The following is a 6411-nucleotide window of genomic DNA, read 5'->3' as shown; positions in this document are numbered from 1 at the left end:
CGCCCGAAACTGCATGTCCCGGGCGTCGGGTGATAGGAATTACACACCCATGATTGGCCCTAGAATTATTGCTCTCACTGCGTGCAGCAATACCCAACGCGTGTTTATTTGACGACGCACGTGCTCGCGGGGGACTTTAAAAAAATGATTTTGATGCTATTATTATGATATGATTTTTACTATTATTTTTAAAACTGTTTTTTTTTAACTTTAATTGCTATCACATAGGGGGGATTACAAGTCCCCCATGTGATAGCATATTGGTGGTAACAGGTCCTCTTTAAGGTGTGCTGGGGGTCCAAAAGACCCCTATCACCTTTACACTCTAAATAAGCTATTGAAGTGTAGATCGCACTTCAATAGCTTATTGCTTGGTTTCATTCAAGCGGCGGCCATGTTGAGTGGGGCAACTCAGATTAATAACGTGCTGGATTAGTGTGATCCTAGTTCATTTTATTACGTCATTGCTGTGCTGTATGTGTATAGGCCAATGTAGTTGGATCTGTATGTGCGTTATAATTAATCGAAATTAATCGATGAAAAAAAATTTCGATTCATTTTCATTACCAGCCATAATTTTTTTGTTAGATACAATATTTCCTTCACTTCACAAGGTGCTAAGAAATTGGACTGGTCCCGGAAAAGTCGATTTTCCTAGCACTGTTGGAGCTTGGCCTCCCACCAGCATCTCCTGGCATGGCCTTGTCAGATCTCAACTCAGCCTGGAGAAACCGTGCTGGAGCATGCAGAGAGAGAGTGGTGTTTCCATCTCCCAATTAATCTGCTAGCCTGCACCCACAGTTGCTTTGTTTACATATTTTTTCCAGCCACTGGTCATGTGACCAATGCTGGGAATTTGGTCTGGATTAGTGATGTCGCCATGAAGCTGACAGCGCGCCAATCACTGGTACTGAGACATGTTCCCGGTCCGCAGCTGCAGAGACCGGGAAATGTCCCAGTGCCTGTAATTTTCGCTTTCAGCTTCCTGGCGGGCTCGGCACGTGAGCTGCAAACACGCCCGAGCCTATCACTACTCTGGATCTTCTGTTTACTACACATGCTCAGGAATTTGGAGTCCAGGTAGGGGGCTAAAAGTACAGTATCTGCTGGGCACCAAACAAGATGGTGGGGCTTACAAGCAATCAAAATTTTGCTGATGGAGCCATTTTTTTATATTTTTTGCACGCTAATTAAAATTCATTTATTTTACATTAAAAAAAAGCCTTAAACCCCCCAAAATACTGGGGGGAATTCATAGAGGAATGCAAGACCAGAAAGGGTTCTTTATAGGATAAGGCCGCCAACTTAGATACACACCTTGCTGAAACGCAATTAAAAACTCCCAAAACCTCTCTTTTGAGATCAGCGCGGTAACCATACTGATCCGCAACTGCCCTGGTTTGAATGGGCTCAAGTGTTTTTTGATGCATTGAGAGAACCAAAATCAGATCCCACTGAGTCTCAGGGTAGCAAACGGGGAGCTACATGGAAGACACCCTGCACAAAGGTTTTCCCATAGAGGGAGGACAGTTGGAAGGTGCACAATGTGATTTAATGCAGTTTGAAGTCCAGATGTCCTCTCATCTCTCCTAACTGAAACTCCGTACCTGAGTACGGAGCTCTGCCTGAGAGAGAATACAAAGTAATACATAGTTGTTAAGGTTGAATAAAGACACAGGTCCATTGAGTTTAACCTATGTTGTGTGTGTATATGTATGAAAATGTGAACGTGTTACCACACTAGATCTGTGTGAACCCAGCCTACGGGTCAGCCAACACGTTAAAATCTGACCACACAATCTTTGTACAATGAGGACCTGCCTAATCTAGTCAATCAATTCATATCCAATGGGACAGGCCCTTGTACTAGAGTTGTTAGTAGATCTAAGGGCCCATAAACATGTGCATATTAAAATACTCATCTACACTGGTATTTTTGCTAGAATGTAATGTACAAATGCAGGTCTTGGTGTGTAATTACACGTGTTAATAGTGTATGTGCATAAATAATCTATTGGCTAGATTAGTCATTTATTCTAGCCATTATAATGGAGTTACATGCAACACAGGTTTGGGGCATTTTGTTTTTAGGCCTCTGAAGGCTGCTCTAAAATAATAGGATTTTGTACTCACCGTAAAATCCTTTTCTCTCCGTTCATTGAAGGACACAGGCAACAGATCGTAGATCCTGAATGGTAGGGTAATATCGCCACCTGCAGGAGAAGGACGCTAGGCACAAAACTAAAGACCAATTACAGCCTAGGGGCGGCCCCTGCCGGTGGCCAAACCCTCCACCTGCTGACAAGTCTCCAGTTTAGTAACAAGCAGTTAGGAGTGTACACCCCATAAAGAGGGCGGGGCCTGTGTCCTTCAATGAACGGAGAGAAAAGGATTTTACGGTGAGTACAAAATCCTATTTTCTCTCCCGTTCATTGAAGGACACAGGCAACAGATCGTAGATCCTGAATGGTAGGGACGTCACCAAGCAGTAACACACTGAGGGATGGGCAACAACAAAACACCCAAAAGACCCCTCAAAGCGCCGCCTGCAACACTTTGCGCCCCAAACCAGCATCTGGCAATGCTAACACGTCCACCTTGTAGAACTTAACAAAGGTGTGAACAGAAGACCAAGTAGCGGCCTTACAAACCTGAGAAACAGAGGCCCCGTGGCGGAAAGCCCAGGAAGCCCCAACAGCCCTAGTAGAATGGGCAGTGACAGGAAATGGAGGCTCACGCCCTTAACGGCGTATGCCTGAGTCACAACAGTACGTATCCACCTAGAGATGGTAGCCGCCGACGCGGCCCAACCCTTACGAGGACCCTCCGTGAGCACGAACAGGGAGTCGGTCCCGCGGAAAGAAGCCGTAGCTTCCAAATAAACACGAAGAGCGCGAACCACATCCAAACAGTGGAGCGCACGCTCCTTCCTATGAACCGGCTTTGGACACAGGGAAGGTAAGCCAATGTCCTCATTCAGATGGAATGCCGACCCAACCGTTCCCACCCCTCAGAAATGAAATCATCAAACAAAGGGATGTAAGGAAACAACGTGACAGAACGCAGACACACATGCGGCCCAAACTGCAGCCTCATCCTCACTTGGCATGGTCTTTAGTTTTGTGCCTAGCGTCCTCCTCCTGCAGGTGGCGATATTACCCTACCATTCAGGATCTACGATCTGTTGCCTGTGTCCTTCAATGAACGGGAGAGAAAAGAATCTAATACCACAATGTGCATAAACACATTGGTAAAACAAAAGCCTGTAAGAGCGGCATTTTTTCTGCCCATGTGCCCAAGGCCTAAAGGAGAATATATACAGTCGTGCTCATAAGTTTACCTACCCTGGCAGAATTTATGATTTCCTGGCCATTTTTCAAAGAATATGAATGATAATGCGAAAACCTGTCACTCATGGGTAGTGTTTGGTTGAAGCCATTTATTATCAATCAACTGTGTTTACTCTTTTCCAATAATAATGACAACAGAAACTACCCAAATGACCCTGATCAAAAGTTTACATACCCTGGTGATTTTGGCCTGATAACATGCACACAGGTTGACACAAAGGGGTGTGAATGGCTATTAAACGGAACCATCCTCACCTGTGATCTGTTTGCATGTAATCAGTGTGTGTGTATAAAAGGCCAATGAGTTTCTGGCCTCCTGACAGACCCTTGCATCCAGTGCTGCACTGACGTGTCTGGAATCTGAGTCGTGGGGAAAGCAAAAGAATTGTCAAAAGGACCTGCGGGAAAAGGTAGTTGAACTGTATAGAACAGGAAAGGGATATAAAAAGATATCCAAGGAATTGAGAATGCCAATCAGCACTTCTTGATTAAACTCTAATCAAGAAGTGGAACATGAGGGGTGCTGTTGAAACCAAACCACAGTCAGGTAGGCCAACTAAACTGTCAGCCACAACTGCCAGGAAAATTGTTTGGGATGCAAAGAAAAACCCACAAATAACTTCAGGTGAAATACAGGACACTCTGAAAACATGTGGTGTGGCTGTTGCAAGATGAACAAAAAGGAGGCACTTGAAGAAAGATGGGCTGCATGGTCAGAAGAAAGCCATTACTACGCAAATGCCCCAAAAGTATCCCGCTTACAATACGCCAAACAGCACAGAGACAAGCCTCAAACCTTCTGGCACAAAGTCATTTGGAGTGACAAGACCAAAATTGAGCTTTTCGGCCACAACCATAAACGCTACATTTGGAGAGGAGTCAACAAGGCCTATGATGAAAAGTACACCATTCCTACTGTGAAACACGGAGGTGGATCGCTGATGTTTTGGGGATGTGTGAGCTACAAAGGCACAGGAAAGTTGGTCAGAATTGATGGCACGATGAATGCAGTATGTTATCAAAAGATACTGGAGGACAATTTGCATGCATCAGTCTGGAAGCTGCGCACGGGACGTACTTGGACATTCCAACATGACAATGATCCTAAACACAAGGCCAAGTCGACCTGTCATTGGCTACAGCAGAATAAAGTGAAGGTTCTGGAGTGGCCATCTCAGTCTCCTGACCTCAATATCATTGAGCCACTTTGGGGAGATCTCAAACGTGCAGCTCATGCAAGACAGCCCAAGAATTTACAGGACCCGGAGGCTTTTTGCCAGGAAGAATGGGCAGCTTTACCATCTGAAAAGATAAAGAGCCTCATCCACGCATACCACAAAAGACTTCAAGCTGTCATTGATGTTAAAGGGGCAACTGGGGTATGTAAACTTTTGATCAAGGTCATTTGGGTAGTTTCTGTTGTCATTATGATTGAAAAAGAGTAAACACAGTTGATTGATAATAAATGGCTTCAGCCAAACACTACCCATGAGTGACAGGTTTTCGCGTTATCATTCATATTCTCTGAAAAATGGCCAGGAAATCATAAATTCTGCCAGGGTAGGTAAACTTATGAGCACAAGTGTACAATCAGATCGTAGTGTGAGGTGATCTTTAGGCTGGGTTCACACCTAGGCAATTGCACTGGTGAGCTGTTTCCATGCGGTTTTCAATATGTAGAGGTCTATGAGACCCAAACTGCGGGACAACTGCCGCAAAATAGCTACTGCACCCTTTTAAGCAACAGGCCGCGCAACTAAAGGTGTGGACAGGCCCCATTGACTTCAATAGATATGTGTTTTGCGTAATAAATTGCCTAGGTGTGAACCTAGCCTAAAAGAGACTTGAGCATGTATGCCTGCTATCATCAGTCTGTAAACAAGTCTCCACTCAATCTCTTGGCTTGCACAACTTCCGCAGCCCGACGTGACACGGCCAGCTCATAAATACAAATGGAAACTGGAAGACAGCATTGTTGTCTTGTTTGCCTCAGGTTGCCCCATGTTCCAGACTTGCTTCGTCACGGTGCCTGTAAGAGACACACGCCAGGGCGGTCTCGTGACCTGAGCCCGGATATAACATAAAGCCCCGCACCCTTCTCCACACAACACCGAGCTTCCTCCTCGCACCGACAGCCGCCCGGGACCCGTACATTTCAGGTGAGTGGCCGGGAACCCCTAGCAGGTTAGGCTGCGCTCAGCTCCTGCCGCTTTTTCCCGCATGCCGTGACATGCCTCTCATTCCCTATGACAGACTACGCAGCTCTTCCTGCACATAGGAAGCAGCGAGAGCAGGAAGTGGTGTACATTAACCATTTTATCCTGAGGGTGACAGCGGAGCGCCGTTCACCGAAGTAGCAGCCGCGCAGCTTTAGGGGTTAATAGGAAGCGAGGCACGTCAGGGAGCGCAGAGAACGCCGGGAGATGTAGTTGTTGCTACCGCGGCAGGATGTGAATACTGCTAAAGTCTCAGGTAGGGCTCTGTTGTGTTAGAAGGGCTTGTATTATGGGGGTGAAGCCATGACACTGGAATAGTGCGGACACGAAGCCTGTCTGGGAGTGCTGTGCTTTACGTATGGGGCAGTGAGCGCTATATAGGCCCTATACATCAGAATACCTGCTGGGATCAGGCGAGCTGCACCATGTATTCTGACAAATGGGGATTCTGCTATAGAACGGAGCTATTGTGGCCAGGACGGTTACCCTGTTTGCTTACACAGGGTGGATCTCCTTTACAACTTTCTGAAAGAAGACTTGTCTTCATTGCTGACCTCCTCCTGGACTGTAAACAGATCTATTCTAGCGAGGTGGGCAAAGCCATCACTGGACCAGTGCACAGCACAGGAGAGCTATTTAACCACTTGCTGACCAGGTGTTAGGAAACAATTTTATTATTACCCAATTATGTTGGTAAAATATAAAAGATAGGGGCACGTCGGGTAAATAGACACCAAACATGTCATGCTTAAAAATTGCGAAATCGCAAAAAACTACCATGCTCAAAATTGACCAAAGGTGACACTTTAACTGCCTCCGGGCCGGCCGTAGTAGAAAAACGGCCG

This window comes from Nanorana parkeri, unplaced genomic scaffold (assembly GCF_000935625.1).
Source record: "Nanorana parkeri isolate BGI_ZX_2015 unplaced genomic scaffold, ASM93562v1 scaffold1406, whole genome shotgun sequence".
Taxonomy (NCBI): domain Eukaryota; kingdom Metazoa; phylum Chordata; class Amphibia; order Anura; family Dicroglossidae; genus Nanorana; species Nanorana parkeri.
This window is presented reverse-complemented; position numbering follows the sequence as displayed.